The 25031-nt window shown below is 41.1% G+C and overlaps 1 long non-coding RNA gene across 1 annotated transcript in view; it reads left to right on the top strand.

The window, feature by feature from the left end:
- Window positions 1–25031, top strand: part of LOC122455647 — a 28307-nt gene extending 3276 nt beyond the window's left edge. Inside the window, exons 2-3 of the long non-coding RNA XR_006273999.1 lie at window positions 2717–2725; window positions 24876–25031. This is a non-coding gene — a long non-coding RNA (uncharacterized LOC122455647). The remainder of the gene's footprint in view (window positions 1–2716; window positions 2726–24875) is intronic.

The following is a 25031-nucleotide window of genomic DNA, read 5'->3' as shown; positions in this document are numbered from 1 at the left end:
CCTTACAAAGTGGCAGCAACTTTGTCTCCTCTCTATATGCTACAGTCCTCTTCCTTGTTTGACCCTCCCTCCCTTAGACATCACACTATCTTTGCTAAACAGCAAATTTACTCTGTAGCAGAAAACACTACAGCCCATGATTCTATCATCATATTTAAGGCATTCTGTCAATTGCACTTATTTTCAGCTTGCTCTAAACATGATCTGCAAAGGGGGAACAACAGGGCTGGCATACTTTTTTGCTTCTTAAAAAAAGACTGCAGGAAAAAATAAACTTTAAGGAAATAGAAAGGGTTTTTAAAGAAGCAGAGAATGGCATTAACCCAATTTTAAAAAAAAAAAATATTTGCAGATCACCTGTGACAACTCCCATCATACAACCAGGAAATGATAAAACTCAGATGGTTTATATGCATTAAACTCCAAGCAACTTTGAACAGGGTTCTCCTGGTGCCAAATCTCCATGCTGTAGTTAGAGAACTTTTGCTGGGAGAAGTTTATTTTACATGATGGCATTACTGTACAAGCTTCTGTCTAGGAGCTGTCTCCTCACGAATTCTTGGGATGGTCAGCACCCCCTCCCAATTTCTATCTTCGCCAGTAATTCTTCGTTATGACATTCTACATAGCAAAAATGTACCACAGGGTAGACTGCAACCCCTCAGGCAGCTTGGGATTGGTATAGGGAGACCACATGAGTTGATTCAACAACAGGCAAAAGACAGGTTACAGGAGGATAGAATCTTGAAATCTTTTCCTTAACAGGCTAGAAAGGCTCTTAAGGATTTAGCCTGTGACCAGCTGCAATAAAACCTGAAGTTTCAAGTTTTAAATTAAACTTGTGGAAATGAACACCTTGTAGAACACTTAAACCCTATTATGTAATGTGCAGATTTTTTTTTTTAACACAGAAAAAAACAAACCTTAGAAATGCTCCATCTTGTGATGGTTTCGCCACAATCAAAGCAGATGAAATCCAGTTTGGTGCAATATGTTTTAGTAGTCAGAAGAAATGATGTCACCATTTTGATTTTACCACTTATGCCAATTTCCTCATAAAAGGCCCGACCCAAAGCTGAGAGATCTTAATGGAAAGATGCAGAGGCAGTGTTATCGAGCATTTGAGCTAAGAACTGGGAATCAGATGGCTCAAATTCTATTCCCAGGTCTGCCACTCTACTCATGGAGACAGGGTCAAGACTAGCACTTAAAGGTATAACATTAAATTGTATCGGCTAAATTGATTGAACTATCATCATCTAAAAGCTCAAGGCAAGTTGTACTTTAGCACATGCCAAGCTGGTTGAGTTAAAAGGACTATAAGGTGGATAGAAAGCTGGCTAGATCATCGGGCTTAATGGGTAGTGGTCAACGGCTCGATGTCTAGTTGGCAGCCAGTATCAAGCAAAGCGCCCCAGGGGTCGGTTCTGGCGCCGGTTTTGTTCAACATTTTCATTAATGATCTTGATGATGGGATGGATTACACCCTCAGCAAGTTCACAGATGACACTAAGTTGTAGGGAGAGGTAGATAAGCTGGAGGATATGGATAGGGTCCAAAGTGACCTAGACAAATTGGAGGATTGGACCAAAAGAAATCTGATGAGGTTCAACAAGGACAAGTGCAGAGTCCTCCACTTAGGACAGAAGAACCCCATGCACTGCTACAAGCTGGGGACCGACAGGTTAAGAGGCAGTTCTGCAGAAAAGGACCTGGGGATTACAGTGGACGAGAAGCTGGAAATGAGTCAACAGTGTGCCCTTGTTGCCAAGAAGGCTAACAGCATATTGGGCTGCATTAGTAGGAGCATTGCCAGCAGATCAAGGGAAGTGATTAGTCCCCTCTATTCAGCACTGGTGATGCCACCTTGGAAACTGGGTCCAGTTTTGGGCACCCTACTACAGAAAGGATGTGGACAAATTGGATAGTCCAGCAGAGGGCAAAGAAAATTATTAGGGGCCTGGGGCACATGACTTATGAGAAGAGACAGAGAACTGGGCTTATTTAGTCAGCAGAAGAGTGATGAGGGATTTGATAGCAGCCTTCAACTACCTGAAGGGGGGATCCAAAGAGGATGGAGCTAGGCTGTTCTCAGTGGTGGCAGATGACAGAACAAGAAACAATGGTCTCAAGTTGCAGTGGGGGAGGTCTAGGTTAGATATTAGGAAAAACTATTTCACTAGGAAGGTGGTGAAGCACTGGAATGGGTTACCTAGACAGGTGGTGGAATCTCTATCCTTGGAGGTTTTTAAGGCCCAGCTTGACAAAGCCCTGGCTGGGGTGATTTAGCTGGTGTTGGTCCTGCTTTGAGCAGGGGGTTGGACTAGATGGCCTCCTGTGGTCTCTTCCAACCCTAATCTTCTATGATTCTATGAAAAAATAGACACCCCACAGGTTGAGCAGAGTTTTAGAAGATGTTAGCCTGAGGTAGCACCACACCTTTAAATTCTAGTCAGCACAAAGCCTCAGAGTTTGACCTAGTCATCTAACTTCTCTGTTTCTCGCTTTCCCGAGCTATATTAGAGGGCTAATATTAATAACACCTATCCACTCCATTTGTGAGGTTATTAATTCATATTTGTAAGCACTTTGAGATCTTTGGATATAAGGTGCTATATAAATGTGAAGTAGTAATTTAAACTGGGTTTGTTCATCTGAAAATGTTAAAATGTTTGCACCTTAGTTGGTTGAGTCTATTTTTTGAGAGAGAGACAAGGTGGGTGAGGTAATATCTTTTATTGAACCAAGTTCTATTGGTTAGACAGAAAAGCTTTTGAGCTTACACAGAGCTCTTCCTCAGGTCTGGGAAACGTATTCAGAATGTCACAGTTAAATACAAGTTGGAACAGATTGTTTAGCATAAGTAGTAAACACAAATTTCAGAGGACCATTCAAGGTGAAGTGAACCACTAAAACCCCTCCAGTCACAGGGAGGAAAGGAAACGTGTGCAGGTGGGGTTGTTAGTGGGTGACAGATTGTTGTAAGACGCCATGAATCCAGTGTCTCTATTCAGTTCATGATTTTTAGTCTCTAGCAAAGTTATGAATTTAAGCTCCCAAGCTCATCTTTTGAAAGCGTTGTGCAGGTTTCCTTTGAGGATGGGGACAGAGATCAGATACAGAGTGATCACTTTGTGAATAGTGTTCACCCACAAGTGACAGAGTGTTTTTGTCTTTTATAATTTTCCTGTGTAAGTTCATTCAAGAGCAGAGTGATTGTCTGGTTTCACCCACATAGTTGCTATTGTGGAGGAGGGACGCTACTTACTGTGAGAGATGTGTAGGACCCATGGAACTTGAAAGGTATATCATGGGGAGTGTTCATCATTGTAGCAGTGAAAATTTTTCAATCTTTCTAGTTACTTAAACGGGCTCCATCACTGAGGAATCTGAGCACCTCCCAAGTAATTAAAAAAGAAATAATTTATTTTTCTTTCTTCCCAGCCTATAGCAAAAATAGCTCAATTAAATTTAGAGGTTTTTGCTCGTGATTCTGTGAGTGAAAGGGCGTACTGTGAAGAAATTAAAGCAAATGGATTTTTTCCTCCAGGTTATATTGGCTGTTTCTACAAGGTACTATCAATATGATTATCTGTCTGTTATTTCAACATCAGTCCCCACCACTGGGGTTCACAAAGTTTGCTAAGATTGAAAGTCCTTCCATTTAGTGGCATGCCTTGCAAGATTTTCCAGCTCTGATTTATTCTGGAATAGAATGAGTCTCCCCTCCATTCAAACAGTTCATTCACTCCCATCATAAATATAAAGGGAAGGGTAACCACCTTTCTGTATACAGTGCTATAAAATCCCTCCTGGCCAGAGGAAAAACCCTTTCACCTGTAAAGGGTTAAGAAGCTAAGATAACCTCACTGGCACCTGACCCAAAATGACCAGAAAAATGACTTTCAGATCTGGAGCAGGGGGAACAAAGGGTTGGTCTGTCTGTGTGATGCTTTTGCCAGGAACAGGAATGCAGTCTCAGAAACTCTTAAGTTAGTAAGTAATCTAGCTAGAAATGCATTAGATTTCCTTTTGTTTAATGGCTGATAAAATAAGCTGTGCTGGATGGAATGTATATTCCTGTTTTTGTGTCTTTTTGTAACTTAAGATTTTGCCTACAGGGATTCTCTATGTTTTGAATCGGATTACCCTGTAAGGTATTTACCATCCTGATTCTACAGAGGTGATTCTTTTACCTTTTCTTTAATTAAAATTCTTCTTTTAAGAACCTGATTGATTTTTCATTGTTCTTAAGATCCAAGGGTTTGGGTCTGTGTTCACCTGTACAAATTGGGGAGGATTCTTATCAAGCCTTCCCAAGGAAAGGGGGTGAAGGGCATGGGGGATATTTTGGGGGAAGACATCTCCAAGTAGGCTCTTTCCTTGTTCTTTGGTGGAGGCAGCACACAGTCCAAGGACAAGGCAAAGTTTGTCCTTGAGGAAGTTTTTAATCTAAACTGGTAAGAATAAGCTTAGGGGGTCTTTCATGCAGGTCCCCACATTTGTACCCTACAGTTCAGAGTGGGGAAGGAACCTTGACAGCTCTCATGTAGAACTGCCCATGCTCATTATAGAGCAAAACTTCCATTAACACAGAACTGCCATTATCATTTTGGCAAAATACCACAGTGCTCACTTCTTTAATTGTCCTGCATCTGCACTGATGCAATCTCTCTACTTTCTATAATTTGAAATGGGAGCAAGTGGTTTGAGTGGCCTGTTATTTGTGTGACTGGTGAGAAAAATCAAAGTGAGAGAGAGTGCTGAATGCCATGGAGCAAAGTGAAACTTCCAAGTAGAGTTAATTCCAGACTATGCCCAGCAGTGTCTGCAAGTCCCTCATATGATCTCTTTAGTCTTTCTTCCAATCCCCACACCCCCACCCCCATTTGCATCTTCTAATTTGTTACAAAAGAAAACTGTTTTGGGTTTTCTCATGTAAAAATATAAGGGCATAGTAAATCTGCTCTCTTGGCATTTAACATTTTTATTAAAATAAACTCAGTTTTCCAGAGGACAAATATTAGTGCATAATATACAGTAAGATTCAATGATGTTTCCAGCAGGTTACTTTTAAAACTCTATTAGATGCATATGGCAGGTTATTTATTTACCTGTCTAATTATGCTATCTATTATGCTGAGTATGGCATTCACCCCTGCACCACCTCCTTGATGATTGCTAGTGATCAAAACAGGTGAGTGCCTGGACAAGTGCAAGGAGTCATGTTATCAACTGTTTCATCATATGCTTACAAGAAAAAGTCCTGTGAAACATGCAACATCATAAAATAAAGACAGACCACAGACAAACTAAAAATGATAGAGGGGATAGGAAAGAATTATTTTTTAAAAGCTGAATCTGACAAGACCTTAACCACAAACTTTATATCAGGCACAAAACAAACCCTATGTTTTCTAAGCAGTGCACTTCTGCTCCAAAAAAAGCTTCCAAGCTGTCTCTTCCTGTGGAAGAAAAGCGCTTCAAACTGAAACAATTTACATTGCCTACTGAAAACAAGTGTTACAACAATTGCATTTCCCAGGCCAGCCAGAGAGAAGAATCTGCTGAACTCAAGTCAAATTGCTCCTGCCTACCGTGTTAATGAATTAAAGAATTGCTCTGAATTTCAGTTTTGAAACTTCCGACAATAAGAGCAACTCTTGTACATTTTCTAAAATACAGACTTTCAGCTGCACTTGGAGCTTTTCTTCTCCTTCTTTACTACTGCACACCAAATCCAGGACATTTTCAAAAGGAAGGGCATGCCACATATTCAGAAATGCATAAACAAACACAGGAGCATTACTTCTCTGACCTTAAAAGGGAAGATGAGCTGTAAGGTATCTGAAGCTCAACATGGTTGTCCATTGAGAGGTTTTTAAATGTTAAAACTAACACCCTGAACAGCAACAGGCAGCCAGAGCAAATCATGGAAGAGTGGGTAGGTAGAATCCTCGTCGTTCATTCCCAATAATAATCTTACTGCTGTGATCTGCAGAAGACACAAACCCAGTTTCTTAGTTAGCCCAATACAGAGTATACCAAACTTGATGCCACAGGTGTATGCCATTATCTAGTTTCTTTAAAAGTGGTAACAACAAACAAGGATCCCTAACCACACCAGATATCTGGTTTTTAAATTAGCTCCTGGCCCTGACACACACTGAAATTGTAACTCCCCAGCAAAACTCAAGCAGCCAAGGAAAATGTCACCTGCTTCATACCATAATACAGGTTTGCTAGAACAGAGAAATATTGAGCCGTGTAATATGTATACAGCAATGTAACCCCCGGTATAGCTTTCCCAAAGGCATCTCGGAGAAATGCAGCATGGGGAGTGTACACTTGATCGCAGCATAGGCCAATGAGAATTGATTCAGTGTCACTCAGATGTTCTGTCAGATACAGCCAACACCAGTTGTGCATTCTAGACATACTTAACATACCCTCCACTTGGTAGTGCAACCATCAGCCATAGCAAATGTTGCTGATGAATCCAATATCAGCACAAAGGCCTCCCAACCTGTCCATTGTGGCAAGCAGAAATATCATGACTTCGTCACAAATCCAAATACAGTGACCACACTGGTATCTGAACTGAACTGCATCTGACATGCTTTGTATATATTTTACTCAATTTTTTGTTCCATGTTCCAATTGATTATATTTAAATGTAAAAAAAAATACTAACCATGTACTATATCTGTGTCTAATTAAAATACATTAACTTTAAAAATAACCTTGTGGAACAAAGGAAGGGAACAGTAAATGGAACCTGTGCTGCATTCTTCATTCTTGATAGTACCTTGCCATACACATTTGGGTTGCAACATCCATTGTTCATGAAATATATTTCAGTGCAAATGTTTGGAACACTCAAAAGTATATTTTAACCCTAATGTCGTAAGCTAAACTCTTAATTTAGGTCATTCTGTGCTGTTACTTTCATTCCACATTTTTATGCCACTTTCACAAAAAGTTGTTCAGACTAATGCATACTTCAGCACTTGCATTCAGTTAAATTTCAAGGAGAACATATTGCAGAAATGCTGTGTCAGTTCAAGCATGTGGGAAATAATGTGTCAGCTCTGCCTTATGACCCCAACGATAACGTCATTTCTGCATTCATGGAGATTACTCTTTTAGTACAAGAATAGTAAATCAAAAATGAAAATCCAACTCCCCAGTTTCAGAACTATCTCCCTCAGAGTCATGAGACCCCATTTGGTTCTTGAACATTTTTGATCACAGAAGAGTGCTTGATCATTTATAAGCATTAAGTTAGGGCGTTCCTCACGACCTTTATTAAAACAGGGTTACTTTAGTCTGAACATCACATGTTTGTTTATATTTAAGCCTACCCAGTTGGTATCACTGATGCTTTCCATTACAAGAGCAACATGTCCCATTATTAAGATGCCTTTCACCATGCAATAGTGAGGTACCAGACTGCTTTTTCTAAAACAGGTACATCTCCTGTTGCTAACTGCTGGGCCTTTTAGCATCCAATCTTCTTAAAAGGCATTCCATCCACAAGACCTCTAAACCCTGACCCTCTCTTGTGAGGACTCTCCCCACTGTATTTTCTACTGCATGCATCCAATGAAGCGAGCTGTAGCTCACGAAAGCTTATGCTCAAATACATTTGTTAGTCTCCAAGGTGCCATAAGTACTCCTTTTCTTTCAAGTAGACCACAGAAAATCTTCCCTCCAAAATCCTGTCTTCATGTCTTTTTGCACATGTTGGCATTATCCAGATAATGAAGTCAGTTCCAAGATTATTACACGCACTCAAGACTGTATGTATCCCTAGGTAATGGGATTAGGAAATAATTTAATACAGAAATTTAACTCATAATTATTGTTTTATATTTTGCTATTCTACAATTTAGAAGCATTTCTAGTAGAGACAGAAAAAGAAAAAAGAAGGTATAAACTCGTAGCAGCAACAGCCCTGGTGATGAAGTAAAGTCACCAGTGGTATTAAATATACATGAAATCTCGTGAAAATTCCTTACATTTCAGCTATGAATGCCCTGTGGAAAGTGGATGGTGCACTGCAAGAGCTACATAAGAAACTACTTTTAATAAACAAACAGTTTATCAGAGAACCAAGAGAAAGCAGATCAGCAGCAATTAATGGAGTGAGTCACCCAAAAGGCAGAGTGGGGGTATTACCAGACATAAGTTTTCATTGCTTGAGATGGGTGTCTAATGTCCTAGAGCTATAGCCCCGACTATGTCTTTTTTAATTTGCATCTGCATTTTAAGCCACAATTACCCTTCGTACAAACACATTCTATTTTGTCCCATCAAGTCCACAAATCACCACACTTTTACATAGTAGTCAACAAGTCACCCAGATGTTTCCCCTCGAAGGACTTTATTTTCCATTCCTGCACTAAAAAATGAAGAGATCAGACCAGTTCTCATTTCATTACACTGCATTTATTTCTAATCCCACCACTAAGCCTATTTCATTGATTCTTTCACCCATACCACCACTTAATGTCAGAGTCATCACTTGACAAGTTAATCTTTATTAAACTCCAGTATTTCTCAAAGGTGGATAAACCATTGCATTAATAAACCATGATTTGGGATCTGCCTGGCTCAGGTAATAGAGAGAAAAAGCTCTGCTCTCTATGTCCCCAGTTCAAATCCTGCTCCAGTTAACCGAGCCCAGTGATGAGCCCAAATTAAATCTCTAGCTCGAAATACCCCCCAAGCTCTCAGGCAACAGTATCTACACTTCGTCCTGTCTTTATAATAGGACAAACCAAAACTCCAGATTGGAATACTTGTGAAGTTTGAGGGAGTTTGGATCTGACCTAAACAGCTCAGTCCCAATTCCAGTAGTGACAAAAAAAATTCCGTCTGAAGTCTTCTTGATGACAGACTTCAAGCAGGTACATCTCACCAACGCAAAATTCACTCAGCATTATTGTCAATACATTAAATATTTACCCATTATAGGCTTACTTTACTGGGTTTACTTTAGTTTGCTCTCAGAAGTTAGAATGTAAACATAGGAACTAGTTTTTTTTTTAAAATATCAGAGGAGTAGTTAAATTGAATAAGCACTTCCCCCCCTCACACCATCGAAGCACACTACAGCTTTGATCCTGCACACAGGCAAATTGCTGCACCCACATGGAGCCCAGTTGAAATATATGGGGATTAATCACTTTTGGGATGTATTAGATATTCCCTCCTATTTGAAACATGCTTTATAACTCATTAAACTACCTTAAAATTAAATTTTTGTCTGCCTATAGATCACAGTATGGTTAAGAAAATTAAGCACAGTAATAAATGGTGAATAATTTTGAAATATTAATTTGGCCTGTAGCGGTTAATATGTTTATTTGCATTAATTAATTTGAAACCAAGTTTATATTGCCTTTGTCAGTAGTTTGCTAGGAACTTTCAATTATGTTACTAGTGTTCCAGAATTTACCCTTCTGGTGGTATATTTCATCACTGATTGCTATTTCCAGTGCATTTAAATTAATTATTTTGGCCAGCTAAAAATATGATCATTTTTATGAGAATGCATGAAAATTTAACAAGATTGCTACAGGGTTTGTTTTCAGTTTGGTGTGTGGGGAAATTAGTTAAAGAATGCTTGATATTAGTGGTGGTTAACTTTTTTGCCTCTGCCCACAACACCTACACGGTAGTACTTGTAACAAACCCTCAGGTATCTTGATCAGGTTGTTAAAGATGGGCTAGAATGATAAACATTGTTGAGGCTACAAACTGCATGTTTTGGGCACCACAAACAGATAACAGAGCTGGATACTCAGCCTCTCTGTGAGGCAGGAGATATCCTAAAACATCAACTCCGAGGAAGTTGATGTTCAGACCAGCAGCTCTCCTCTTCAGATCTACCTTACAGGTGACCTTTATCCTGGTCTCTCGACAGCTCAAGTTAAATATGACTTAGTCAGTTGATGCCAGGAACTCGTGCCCAGTCCGAATGAGAACCACATGGATTTATGATGCAATCAGTACAGTATAGAGATATAATATCTGGCTCAGTTTTGCTTTAAAGCCCACTAGAAATGTAGACACAAGTCTCACATTATTTGGTTTCTGTAATTGAGACCATATTTGGGGCATTTGCCCTTCCAAATGAAGTATTTGTTTGTCTACATTTTCTATAGATTACTTGGTTTAATTTGCTAAGGAACAACAACAATGACAATTGGAACATCAGTGACAAATCTGGAGCCCTACTGATTTTCCAGGTGTAGCCACATACAAGGCCAGGCCCTGAGACTCCCTCCTCAGGGCTTATCCACAATGGGGACTTAGCTTGCACTGAGTTGATGTGCACGAATTGTTGCATAAGACCTAACCCGCACTCACAGCCACGCCTGTGTCATTTCAATGGCCCATTCTAGATAGGCATTAAATCCTTCTTCATTTTAACTTCTGATGTGGGGCCAACTGTAGATGGGGCTATACAGGCTTCTCTAACGCTTGCCCCTTGGCCTTGGCCCACACTTCAGATGTCACAGCAGCGTGCAGGGTAAGGGCTGGAAGATGAGGATCTAAAGCCCTGCACATCAGCCAAAGACTTTTGCCAAGAAGGCTGACATCTTGTCCAAAAACTCATCCTTTGAAGCAGAGGGGCTGGCTTATGAGGACTGGCTTCCACAAGCCATCTTCCATGGCTATTTCACTGGGGACTGTAACAATCTTGGGAGTCATTAAATAAAAAGCCAGTGAATGAGAAAGGAATAAAACTTTAATAAAACAAAACTGGAAAGCATGTTGGCCAAACTGCTGCACAAAGCCATGTGGTGTTCCCAACCCCCACCTCCAGGGCACAGAGCCAAATTTCCACACTCACAACAGAGTCCCAGATGAGGGAGCATCTCCAAATCACAATCTTCCATAAAAAACTCTCTACAGGGAACTGCAGGGGTTCCACTACAATCAAGCAGTTCACATAAAGCCACCTGGGCCTTATCCTCCCTCCCATTCTCAAGCCCTCACACTTTGCTCCAGGCACTCCATGGCTGGTCTCAACTGATCACTAGCTGCAGGCTTCAGCAATCACTGTTACCAAAAGGGATATTTTGGGGGTCAATACACACCACTTTGCACCAAACCACAACCTGTAGACTGCTGTGATGCCACTGATGTAACAAATATTTTGCTTTCCCACATCGAAGAATTACTCAGGAAATGCTTGTGAGGGACACTAACCTAGAGGATCCTGGAGGAGCCTCCAAACATAACTCTTCTGACAGGTGGTTAACAGCAGCAAAAAGGGTCCTTCTCAGCAAATAACTAAACAGGCTCAAACTCTCAGTAATCTGGGCAAACTAAATACACCTTCCCTGGGTACCCTTAACTGGCAGATCTTGCCCACTCACAAGCCCTCCAAGATAGGGTACAAACAAGGAAAATTTTCTGGGATAATGAAACACAGTCATAAACTTGGGGAAATACAGCAACAGTACATATATGCAAATAAAGAATAAAATAGAATTGCCCCCTTTTGGCAATTTTGGCAGTAGCACATCTAACCCCCTCCTCCTCCACTAGCAAGAATCTCACAGGGAATAGTCCCTTGGCTGCACCACTTCACCCATCCATGAAACAGCACTCAGTTTGAATCAGCTAGTAGCAATGGTCCATGTGTCTCTTTATGGGTCTGTCTCCAGTCCTAAAGGAGCTGCTTGCCTGGTCACTGACTAGCTCAGCAGTTCAGTTTTCTTTAAGTTCTGGGTAGGCTGGGCCTTACAGGAGGGCACTCTGCTCAGAGTTATCCCTCGCAGCAAAATTTTCATGAGCAGGGAATCAAGAGTATTTAGGAACCTTAAGCATAGTCCTTACTCTTGGAAATGATCTCATTACCACAAGATAAGAATCCCACTACCTCCCTCCTCCAAACCTAAGTTCATGTTTGTTTATGGTAACTTCCCAAGTTTCACTTCAGGAATTGTGGGTAGTAGTCTAGGCAAATTAAGCTCTCGGGGGAGCACTTTCCCCTTTTCAGCAATAGAGAAAGTAGAGTGCTCTTTCCCCTCTGGAGCTTTAGGCCATAGGCTTACATAAGATTGATATTAATATCCTAGAAGCATGTTTAAAACAAAGAGGAATCATGCAAACATACACCAACATTGGAAATATGGCGTCATTCTTCCACAGACCTACAACATAACAAGAAATGGTTCCATGCTGCAGGAAGAAGCAACCTTCTGTCCAGACAACACATACTGCTCTGGCAACCTTTCCTTAAAGTGCAGGCTGGAAAAGGAGGTAGGCTAGCCAGAAGACATTATTTGCCCTATGAAGGACAGGTGATGAGATGCAGAGAGGTCAGGGAAGAGACCTAGGGAGGTTCTATGGGATCCAGGAAAAATACAGGTTTCAGAGTAGCAGCCGTGTTAGTCTGTATTCGCAAAAAGAAAAGGAGTACTTGTGGCACCTTAGAGACTAACAAATTTATTAGAGCATAAGCTTTCGTGAGCTACAGCATCCGATGAAGTGAGCTGTAGCTCACGAAAGCTTATGCTCTAATAAATTTGTTAGTCTCTAAGGTGCCACAAGTACTCCTTTTCTTTTTAGGAAAAATACAAGAGATCTGCTATGATGACTCATGGAGGCTGACAAAAAGATAGTTTGCCTAGTTTGTCAACACACCTCCACAGCAATATCCCAGTAGCATGCTTTGCCGTGATTATAGACTTAAAGGTTTGTCCACAAAACGGTTAGGGGTAAAAATGTAATTAAAAAATTGAATTTCAATCCTCCCTTTTAGTATTTAGCATTTAATTATAATCTGACTTTAATAATTATTACAGATTAAAATCTATTTAATAAAATAAAAAAGGTTTGTAAACTCTCAGTCTGATTACTCAATGGTAAAAAGAGGCAAGGTTAACCTCCTGAGTTTTCAGTCTAGTAAATGAAGCATACTTTTTGTACTCCGGTCATACTATATAGCACCGCTTTGATAGTAGCATTAGTTTAATTTAGGTAATGGCACCATCTAATGGCCAAAAGGAGAAGTACGGAGGAAAAGGAATAAAGGGAGAGCTTTGTGAATAGCCTTCTAGGGATAGGGGAAATTTCCTTTGTCAGCATTCTCTGACAACAAGGCCCTGAGTAGTAGCTGCTAAGTGGTGCAGTTGGTAAATACACTTGATTTTCATAGCTAAAAATCCTGCTTCAGATTTGAGCAGATTAAATTAAAAGGAGCCTTTCATATCTTGAAAAGAAAAGGAGTACTTGTGGCACCTTAGAGACTAACAAATTTATTAGAGCATAAGCTTTCGTGAGCTACAGCTCACTTATCCGATGAAGTGAGCTGTAGCTCACGAAAGCTTATGCTCTAATAAATTTGTTAGTCTCTAAGGTGCCACAAGTACTCCTTTTCTTTTTGCGAATACAGACTAACACGGCTGCTACTCTGAAACCTTTCATATCTTGGTTGCTGGGTCACGTCTAGGTAGGATTAACAGAACCCCAAAGTTATCCTCTCAGAGCTGTGCAGTGAGGCTATGATTTTGTCATGGATATTTTTAGTAAAAGCCACAGACAGGCCTTGGGCAATAAAGAAAAATTCTCGGAAACTGTGACCTATCCTTGACTTTTAGTAAATATATCCATGATAAAACAGGAAGGGTCTGGGCAGCTCTGGGGTCACAATCACCCATGGGGGGCTCAGAGCTGCAGAGGTCCCCTTGCCCCGCCATGGCCTCTGGGGAGCTGTGGGGTACCCCCACTGCCCATGACAACTTGGGGGCCCGCTGCCTCAGGCCAGGGCTGACACTACTGTTTTTGCCGCCCCAAGCAGTGTGATGAATTGCTGCTGCCATGGACAGCTGAAGATAGAAGCTGCCACCGATTTGCCACCATGGGTGGCTGAAGAGAGAGGCTGCCGCAGAATTGCCACTGCCACGGAAACGTCCTAACGGCACACAGACTGCCGCCCCTTGCAGATTGCCGCCCCAAGGACCTGGTTGGAACACTGGTGGCTGGAGCCGGCCCTGCCTCAGGCGGAGTGAGTACCTCACAGCTCCCTGCCACTGCAGGAGACAGTGGGACTTTGCAGCTCCTAGACCCTAAGCTGAAGTCACAGAGGTCTTTGGTACTTATAGATTCCATGACCTCCATGACAAAATTGTAGCCTTACCTATGCAAAATGGGTTGGTGGGCTCAGACCAGCATTTAGTGGACAGTGTCCATATCACTAAGTCACACGCAGAATGTTTGTAGGCACTCACCATAGAGGCATCATGAAATTTTAGACAGGTTTCAGAGTAGTAGCTGTGTTAGTCTGTATTCGCAAAAAGAAAAGGAGTACTTGTGGCACCTTGGAGACTAATAAATTTATTTGAGCATAAGCTTTCGTGAGCTCAAATAAATGTGTTAGTCTCTAAGGTGCCACAAGTACTCCTTTTCTTTTATGAAATTTTAGATTGCCTGTCATTTCCTGTAGGTGGGGCACCAGCAGAGCTTAAAGCAGTCTGAAAAGTGTGTGTGTAGGGGGTCTGTCATTACCCCCACATCTGCCCATACCCTTGGTCCATCCATTCTGCCCCAACACCCAAATCTATCCTGTCCTCCAGCCCCATATCAATTCTGCCCTGTCCAGCCACACCTCTACTCCTCCTGCAACTCCCAGGGTTCTACACCCCACTGCCTCTCAGGATGGGGACAGGCTGCATCAGGTTCCTTTCTCTATTCCCAGGCTGGATGTTGCAGGGAGGAAGTGGGAGTGGAACCACCCTGAGCTGTTGGACTTCCCACACTCCTTCCATTGAGCTTGGGGTGTTGGTTCCTGAGAGGAAGGGAAGAGGGCTTAGCCTGCTTCCTGCAGCAGCCCTGATTAGTTGCTCTTCCTGAGGGGGCAAGCAAGTGGGGAGAAAAAATCCAATCCAAGGGGATGTTCCCTCAGGTGCTACTAAAAACTAAAAACATGCACCCCTCAGAAGCCCAGCTTGCTTTTTATAAACTTTATTTCCAAGAATTGAGACCTGGGGCACTTTAACCACTGGGCACCAGAACAACAAACAAGTGGGAGAATAGGGTGGAAGGCTGTATTGATACTCCCTGCACTATAACCAGTTCTGTGGTCACCAAGGCTATCAAACTCATACAATCCATTAGCATTGGTTTACCACAGCAAATAAATAAATAAATAAATAAAAATTAGTGTATTTAGTGAAAGTGCATTGTGTGGGCTCATCTTAGTTCTCTGTAGATGTTTATCCATATCTATTCAGCAGACATCAATAAGGAGAGGCCCCGCAAGAGTGGGGTGCAGTTTCAAAATGAGCAGCATTGGTAGAGCTGTGTCTATTGTAGGGTTGCCAACTTTCTAATTGCAGAAAACTGAACACCCATGCCCTGCCCCCACCCACTACATTCCCCCACCTGCGCTCATTTTCACTGGGCTGGGGCAGGGGGTTTGGATGTGGGAGGGCTCTGGCTGGGGGCATAGGAGGGGGCTCCAGACTAGGGCAGGGGTTTGGGGGTGCAAGCTCTGAGGTGGGGCCAGGGATGAGGGGGTTGGGGTGCTTGCTCAGAGGGTTCTGAGATGGGGCAAGGGATTGGGGTGCAGGAGGGGCTTCAGGGTGCTCCCAGGAAGCAACATCATGTTCTTCCAGCTCCTAGGCGGAGGGGCAGCCATAGAGTTCTGCGTGCTGCCCCTGCCCACAGGCACTGACCCCGCAGGTCCCATTGGTTGCAGTTACCGGCCAACGGGAGCTCTGAAGCCAGCGCTTGGGGCAGAGGCAGCACGTGGTGTCCCCCAGGCATCTCCACGCTGGGGAGACATGCTGGTTGCTTCCCAGGAGCTGCACAGAGCCTGGCAGGGAGCCTACAAGCCCTGTTGTGCCACCAATTGGACTTTTAGTGGCCCTAGCCCATTGTGCAGATTATGCACTGACCATGCCTGTGGCCAGTACCAGATTATTGCATGGTCAGTGCCTTCATATATATGCCCTGAGTGTAGGCTTCAGAGCCCTACCCCTTACCTTAAAAGCCAAAATAACCTATTTAAAGAACTAGGAACAATGGTGTCCCGCTTTATAGGGACAGTCCCGTTTTTTGGGACTTTTTCTTATACAGGTGCCTATTACCCACCACCCTGTTCTATTTTTCCACAGTTGCTATCTGATCACCCGATCTACAGGCATCAACCGTGCAGCAGAGACCAAGACCCCTACACCTCCAAGTTCACACTGTACCCAACTAACAGTGACCACCGCAAGGGTTGGAACTTGAAAGGAACCATTTGGGACTAGGAGACTGGGGCTGAAACTATGTGTATTAATCTGTACACAGGGGTGTTGGGGGTCTGCACATATTGCACGACTGCCAGGGTAAGTGTGTGACTCCCTGTAGGCCCACCTCCACCCCCAATCTATTCCTAATATTAACAGAGGGTTTGTCTCTTCTCATGAGTGTATTATTTTGTTGAGTGTAGTATTTGTTCTTGAAGTTAATTTCTGCCTCCTGAAGGCTCAGGGACAGGAACCTGGGGGATTAGTGGGATTCTCAGGCATATAGATTAAGATTTGGGAACCAATATTTAAAAAGAGTAAATGGGATGATTCAGCTAATTATAGGTGTGACAGCCTGACACAGGTCCTGGGCAAAAGGAGTAGCTGATGCAGGACTCATATTAAAGAAGGGGAATATAATTAATGCTAACCAACTTGGGCTTATGGAAAATAGGGCCTACCCAACTACCTTGATATCCTTTTTAGATATTACAAGTTTTGCTGATAAAGGTAAGAGTGTTTTTAACAGTTCTGTAAGTCATTGGACTTGGTACCACATGACATTATTAAAAACTATAATGATACAAAAACAATATAGCACATATTAAATGGATTAAAAATTGCCTAATTGTAAACAGGAAATCATCATCCACCAGGTGTGTTTCTAATAGGGTCCTGCAGTAACTGGTTCTTGGCTCTATACTATTTAACATTTTTATCAATGACCTGGAAGAAAACCAAAATCACCCCTGATAAAATCTGCAGAGGACACAAAGATTGGGGGAGTGGTAAAGAACGAAGAGGACACGTCACTTATCAGAGCAATCCGGATCATTTGGAAAGCAAGGCACAAGCAAAGAATACACATTTTAAAATGGACAGATGTAAGTGTATACATCTAGGAAAAAATGTAGGCCATCTTTGAGCATAGTTTAAAGGTCCTACTCAGGGAACAAATATTTGATAATGGACAAGGTATAACAAGATCCAGTATCTTGAAGTTCAAACTAGATAAATTCAGACTGGATCTAAGGCATATATAAACAGTCAGGGTAATTAAGCAATGGAACACCTTTCCAAAGATTGTGGTGGATTCTCTATCATTGGTAACTTTGAAATCAAGCCTTGATATGTTCTAGTTCAAAACAGAAATTAAGGCCTATGGTCTGTGCTATCCAGCAAGTCAGACCAGATGATCACAATGGCCCCTTCTGACCTTGGAATCTATGACTAGCCAGCCCCAGGTTCCCTCACCACGAGAGCAAAGAACAGTCCAACATGAGTCACTTTGGAGAACAGGAAGCCTGAAAACGGACAACTGAAGAACAAACATCCCAAGGGGAAGGGCTGCTGCATTTCAAAAAGCTAGTTGAGTATTTCAGGGTATACAGCTTGATTGCTAAATAACAGTTGCAATAATCATGCCCTTCTGAAGACTGGATCATTCTTGCCAACTGTCATTTTGGCCAGGATTGCTTAAACCCTGTCCTGGGTGTTTGCATTAATGGACAACTGCCTGAGCTGTCAGGAAAAAAAAAAAAAATCCTGACATCCTACCATTAAAGTCCACTGTGGAGAACAAGGCAGCCTTATAGCATGGATCAACTTGCCTGGATTTTTGTTTGATTGCTTACAAGTAAGCCTTGCTCTGTGCAGGCCAGAGGTCTGGAGCGGGGGTGGCTTTTTCTGATATGTGAGCATCTAGGAGCTGCTGTGCAGTAAGTGGCACAGGTCAGGGAGAATGCCAAGTTGTTCCTGCTGGAATGCTCATGAACCACAAACTGCTAGAGGGATGTTAAGCAATGAACAGGTTAATGGGGCCTCAGAGGCCAATTATGCTAGCTGGCTGCACCTGGAGGGTGGGCCAGACAAAGATGAAGGTCAGCCGGGGAAAGATCTGTATGGCTGCTTTAAAGGCAGGACATGTGGAGCAGAAGGAGCTGTGGCAGAGAAAGGGAAGGAGATCTACAGTTCCTCTGCTGGCACTGAAGAAAAGTCAGCAGAATCAAGGAGGAAGGCCCAGGGAGATATCCTCTGAAGCAGGGAAGTCAGGCAAAAGGCAGGTGGAGCAAGCATTGGTGGTGAGCCCTGATAAAAGGGCAGGAACTTCCTAGGAGAGAGACCTGAAAGGCATTTAACTGAGGAACTGTGTAAGGGAAACTTGAGTAGTAACAGGTCAATCCCAAGGAGGGCAGAGGTTAAATTGTACTTTTGGTTTGAGATTTATTGGGGTATTCCATGAGGAGGCCTGTGAGTCCTGGCTCCAGGAGAAGACAGAACATAGAGAAGTAGTGGGGAAGTGGCCTGGTAAAAGGTGATGGTAAGAAACAGCCCAGGGAGGTAGTCGGTGCAGGTCTGAATGGAGCTGGACTTTTCACCCCGAGATAAAGCAGGGGAACCTACATGCTTCCTGGGACTGATCACCAGCTAGAGTCCATCTTTCCCTACTATTATGGGGGGCCAGTATGGGGAAGCTGCTTCTTCAGAAACCACCTCTGAAGTATCTGGCAGGGTACAGAGCACTTTCCAGGTGCAAAGATGATGAGCAGGCCAACCAAAGCACCCTGGAGAGCTCTACATATCTATTTAATGAGAAATACCTTTTCTCCCTCCACAAAAGGAGAACAATGCGTTGCTGGAGTCCCAGATATCAACCAAGAACAGGACAGTTGTACTTGCAGTATCTTGCTCATGTGACTGAGCAACCTGCCTTATAGCTGGTGAACAAGGTCAGTGAAGAGAGACTTAAATGGAGCCCACAGTGGGAATATAAAAATCTGGGGACATGAAGCAATCAGTTTTCTTGCAACCAAGAGCACAGTTTTGGAATAGCATCTTTATCCCTCCACACTGGTTATGCCATTTCCTACTGCAATAATAGCCCTCTCATCTATCACAGGCAAATTCTTCAAAGAGCTTGCATTGGTAGTTCAGTTTAAAATAAACTCAAATCCAAGTCAGAGACATGGATTGCAATTCGAGCTTTTAGACCCTCATCTGGCAAACAATCATTTCCGTATTTTAACTTTCAGCACTTGAGTAGGTCCCACTAGTTGTAATGGGGCTCCTCACATGCCTGAAGTATGTCCATGAGTAGGATCGAAGCTTTTGTGAAAAAGCTATTCCTGTAGAGCAGGGGTAGTCAATAGATGGACTTTGGGACAAATCCGGACCACCAGACACTTTTGAATGGACCTCAAAATCTATTTACCTATTAGTAGTTTTTTTTTTTTTTTAATGATTTTCTCTGGAGTCTGGACGTTGATTATACCTGGGCCCAGAAATTTGGGCCTCGACAAAAAATAATTGACTACCCCTGTTGTAGAGTATAAAAAGGATTTCTTGAACAACCAGAAAACCCACAATAAAAACACCAAAATCACGTGAAGTGGTGGATCATCCCACCGTAAGTTCATACTTCACTCATATCTGTTGTGTAGGTATGTTTTTTAAAGTGTTTAATATACACATTTTAAAACACTATGCTGTGATTACAAATATACAATGGGCTTTGATTTATGCTTGAAAATATATAGCAAGATTCAATAAATAATGCAATTCACAGTAGAGGTTATTTTATGAAAGTTGGCTCACTGCTTTTTAAAAAAAATTAAAATGGGCTTGGAAAGTTTCTGAATCACACGATCACATTTGGTCAGTTATAAAGTAAAAATTTGCACTTTTTTCCTAATACCCAAGGAACTGCAAGCTATTTAAAACTGTCCCTCTATAATTATTCACAATGCTTTTAACAAAAATAAATACAATTTCTTAGTCATCTTTGGCATGTTGTAATTCAAGGTGAGAATATTTAGCAGCATAGTGTAAAAGAAAAAATACATACTGTATAATGCACTACTGGATTCAGCCTTACAAGGAGAAGAATGTAGTACAATGCAAACTTTAATGTCAATATATACAGAGCTTTAAAGAAAACATCTTTTAAAAAATGAAATAAATACAATATGATACAAAATCCACAATATGTTTAGAGAAGGAAATGATAGTTACAATATCTGACAATGGGGACCTTTTGTAAAGTTCATCTTTGAAGTACCTCAGCATATAATTGAATTGCACACTTTGTTTTAACTTTAATGCCCTTTCATATATTGAGATTTATGCCTAGTCACATGCCAAGATAGTTTTAGCTATAATCAGAGTATCAGTGCAAGAATGCCTAAGTGCTTGGGAAATTATGACAATGCAATAGTTAGCAAATGTTCATAAGCCTAATGCAACGTACATATTATAGTAACACTTTTCCCTGCAAAGGAGATACCTTCTTGCTATTTTTTTCAGTACCGGAACAAAAACAGGTGTAATTACTGCTGATTACTATAAATGGAATTTGAATGATTATTTCTGAAACATACTTATCAATAAGGGGACTTGCCAATTAGAGTTTAAAGATCCTCTACATACAGCTTTCAGAACTGTTCTTTTCATGAAAGAATTTGTTTTCCTTACACAGAAAAAACCCAATAAGAGATAACGATTTGTATTATAAAAGGTTAAAAAAAAAAAAAGACTAGTTACTCTACTATTCAGCTTTAGCCATACAGCTGCTTTTCCTCAATTTAATTTCCGTATTATTTATATTCGCAAAGAAATATGCAGGTTTATCAACAGTCAGGAAAATATTGCAGTTTGGGAGCAATTATTCTTAAAAAGATACACTGAAAATAAGGACAGCTAGTATTCCGAATGCACTTAATTGAACAGTTGCTAATACAGAAGTGTGGTATATAGCCAATTACAGCATTTGTCTTCTATACACACACACGGTAACATGTATGAATGCTTTAATAAGTAATTGTGAATCAACTGTTCAGTCAAATATATTGCTCCTGTGGTATTATACAAGTAAAGGATTCCCCTCCTCCCCCCACTTTAAACACTACAATTGAATCAAATAGGAGGTTAAACACACTGAAAATTAACTTCTAAAAAAATTCTTTCATTTATCTTAAACACATGCATGCTTCCAGTTTTTGGCTGGGAGTAAGAAACATAACTGTTCTAGTAGTGCACAAAACCCTGTTTGCTTAGCTATTTTAGCCTCATTCTGTTGACTAAGTGTGGATAATCACCACACTCATGGACAATTTATACAACTGAACCTCAATCTTTTGCAGGCTCCCCCCTCCTCTAATTGTAATATCTGAAAAAAATTAAGTATTTTGATGTTATAGCAACCTGTTAAAATGCACTGATGAACAGATGCCTACAATGAATGTTGGTTAAAATACATCTTAAAATTTGCTAGAAATCGTTTTAATTATTGGATATTTCAATTAATTTTTTCAACTCTTACAATATACAGTGAGTGTACAAGTTTGTTTTAATTATTTTTTTCAAAGCTAAAGAGAAGGATAAGGATAATTCAGCTCTATAACTGGAAGTCTAAAGATAACAGCTGACTGGTGTGCGGTTTGCTTTCATTTTTATATTCATGAGAGATGTTTCAGATGTGTTCTCTGGAAGTACTCACTAAGCAGGACATCTAAATTATACAGCTGTGCTACCAGCAATTGGACAGCTTTTGTACAACCATATACATCACAAGTTTCTAGTGTGGCCAAAGGAATGCTCTCCTTTTGAGCATAAGAAAAACGCATAAAAAACTAAAACCTGTATTCAACAACAGATCACAAAACCAAAACATGTTGGCTTAAGACAATCTGCCCATACTGAAACTCCCTAGATTCTGTTGATTCTGCAACATCTGCAATTTAGCCACCACACAACTTTTGAGTAATGGGGCCAGGAGCACATTGCAGATCTTTTCATTTTACAAATACCCGGTACTTCAATGAAACAATCCCGCAGTGCACAGGGTACGACACCTTTTATTACAGTCTTGCTCCAGTTCAAACTGAAGTCAATAGAAGTCTTGCCACTTACTTCACTGGAAGCTGGTCGGGATCTATGTGAATACATATTTGAAAAGAAGGGCTGATTACAATTGCACTACTGAGACTGACTTTTGGCAGGCTTCTTGCTGGGGAATGATATTTGAGATACTAGCCCATATTGGATCATATTAGGTAGGATGGTAATTAGCACTACAGAAATCCCTATATTTAAGTAGCTCTCTATTCTGTTTTTATAAAGGACTTAAGGATGAAAAAAATTCACAACATTAGTGTAGCTTACTTTTAAGCCAGTATCCACAATAAAATGCTAACCAGTTTAGTCTTAGGGTTGCCAACTTTCTAGTTGCACAAAACCGAACACCCTTGCCCCACCCCTTCCCTGAGTCCCCATCCCCATCCCAAACCTTCTCCAAACCCCGTCTCAGTTCACTCCATCCCTTCTCTTTCTGATGCTTGCTCTCCCTCAACCTCACTCACTCATTTTCACTGAGCTGGTGCAGAGGGTTGGCGTGCAGGAGGGGGTGAGGGCTGCGGCTGCAGACTCCGGGATGGGGCCAGAACTAAGGCATGCAGGAGGGAACTCTGGGCTGGGGGGTGGGACCGAGGTATTCAGAGTGTGGGAGGGGGCGAGTGTTCCGGCCCAGAACTGGACACCTGGCAACCCTATCTGACTGTGTGGTAGCTCTATGTATATGACACAAATTATACTTTTCAATAGCCCCTACCAAAAGACTCAAATAATTGTAATTCTCTTCATTTTCAAACAATTCACAGATTACTCCTGAGGAGTTCATGTTGCTTACCTTTTAAATTCCATGACTACAGGGTTCTGCAAAACTGACATTTTCCTTTAAAAATGAGAAAAATCAGCTCAACCCCCAAAAGAGCATTAATGAAGGTTGTGTCATGAAACACTGTAGGGGGATATTCTGCAAATATGAAGGTGAAATTTTATTCCAGCAATACCCAGAGATACTGAAAGACTGACATGATGAAATTGTAAGTATCTAGACAGGATTTTGTTTGCACTAGTTACAATAAGTGTGCCTTATTCCCGAAATAAAAGTGGAAATAGACATGCCATGTATGCCTGATGTGTGTGTCAAATATAACAAAAGGTGTTGCCTACACAGTTTGTCTCTGTGAAAAGGTTACCCCTGTAACAGTGCAGCCAGGGAAACCTTATTTTTGCTCTGGGAGTGCCATTTGTAATAGAGCTTAATGATGTTCTTATCCAAACTGCAGGATTGACTTAGAAAGTGTTCTATATTGTGTGTTCACCAAACAGCATGTCTTTGTACATTTTTCCTCTTTACAACACTATCCTTCACTCCAGGAAGATACCATTACATGCTAAGTACCTTAGCCTGCTTATTACAGATTTAGTGCACAATACTTGTAAGGTGCTTATTGTACAGTGGGTCTGAACAAGTTAAGTGAAAATATCAATGAAAACACTGCTAAATCACTCATGAATAAAACCAAAGAAGACCAGCTGCCACTTTATGGGGGGGAAAATTGAAGACAATTAAACTTAGCATCTTAGATGTTCTCTTTCCCTCATTTTTATTACTTTAACATTACATATAGATCTTTGTTTTTAAATGTGCTTTTTGCTCTTTGTTCTCCATCTAGAGTCTGATTTTTTGTGATCTTAATTTTGATAAATAATTTTTAATATTACAAATGAAATTACAATATTAGGTGGGAAATATGGAGAGGTGTACACTTAATTGCACACAAAGATCTCTAGTAATGAAAAAATGTTGTAAGATGCAGATTTATTTCTAAGTAGTATGTTTCCCGTGTGGCAGCTGTGTTCTTTGATATTTTTCAAGCATTTCAAACAGGCACCTCAAACTAGGTACAAATGAGCCCTAATATTTCAAACACCTATTATACCCAAGAAATTGAGTAGCAGGCATGACACTAGTGTACACACGTTCTTCATATTCATTAAATCCCATACCAACAAGCATCCCAATTTAAAATACTAAATTGTTCAGTAAGGCAATTCCTACCTCCTGCACAGCAATAAAAAGTAACTAGCAGCATATTTACAGTACTCCCAATGACAACAAAAAAGTAGCGAGTCACCTCCATGTTTTAGGATGAGTTGCTGCTACTTTTGTTATTTCAGAATCCCACCAAAACCCTCACACCATTTTATTATCTCAGTATGCAAAGTCTTCCCTCCCCCTGGATTAACATTTTACGATCTGCTATAAAAACGTTACAGGATTAGAAATTCAATGATAGCAGACAAGTCTGGACAACAATTGATTTTTGTTCATAATGATTCTCAATGTGTTCAAATTTAGCAATAGACCACTAGGTATACTTTTGTAATATTTAAAATGTTTATCATTGTACTATATTAGAACAATTGTGTAGTAGTATCTAAAGCTTCATGAAATATTTTATTTGATCACATCCTCCGAGAACTGCATGAGGTTCTAGTTCACTCCTAGGTGCAATTTAAAGTGTTGGTTTTGATTTAGAAAACTCTAAAATCATTTGACAGGTTTCAGAGTAGCAGCCGTGTTAGTCTGTATTCGCAAAAAGAAAAGGAGTACCCGTGGCACCTTAGAGACTAACAAATGCATCCGATGAAGTGAGCTGTAGCTCACGAAAGCTTATGCTCTAATAAATTTGTTAGTCTCTAAGGTGCCACAGGTACTCCTTTTCTTTTTGCTAAAATCATTTGGGACCTGGCAGTGCTACAGATTAAGAGAGAGAGAGAGAGAGAGAGAGAGAGAGACACACACACACACACACCCCACCCACCCCCCAAAGTAGTTCAGGTCAACCAAGACACTTAACTAAATGCCCCTACATTCAGAGAGGGAGAGGGCAGCAGGATATTTTCAGTGAGGTCCACAACTGTGAAACCTAC

Source organism: Dermochelys coriacea, chromosome 9, assembly GCF_009764565.3.
Source record: "Dermochelys coriacea isolate rDerCor1 chromosome 9, rDerCor1.pri.v4, whole genome shotgun sequence".
NCBI classification, from domain to species: domain Eukaryota; kingdom Metazoa; phylum Chordata; order Testudines; family Dermochelyidae; genus Dermochelys; species Dermochelys coriacea.
This window is presented reverse-complemented; position numbering and strand designations above follow the sequence as displayed.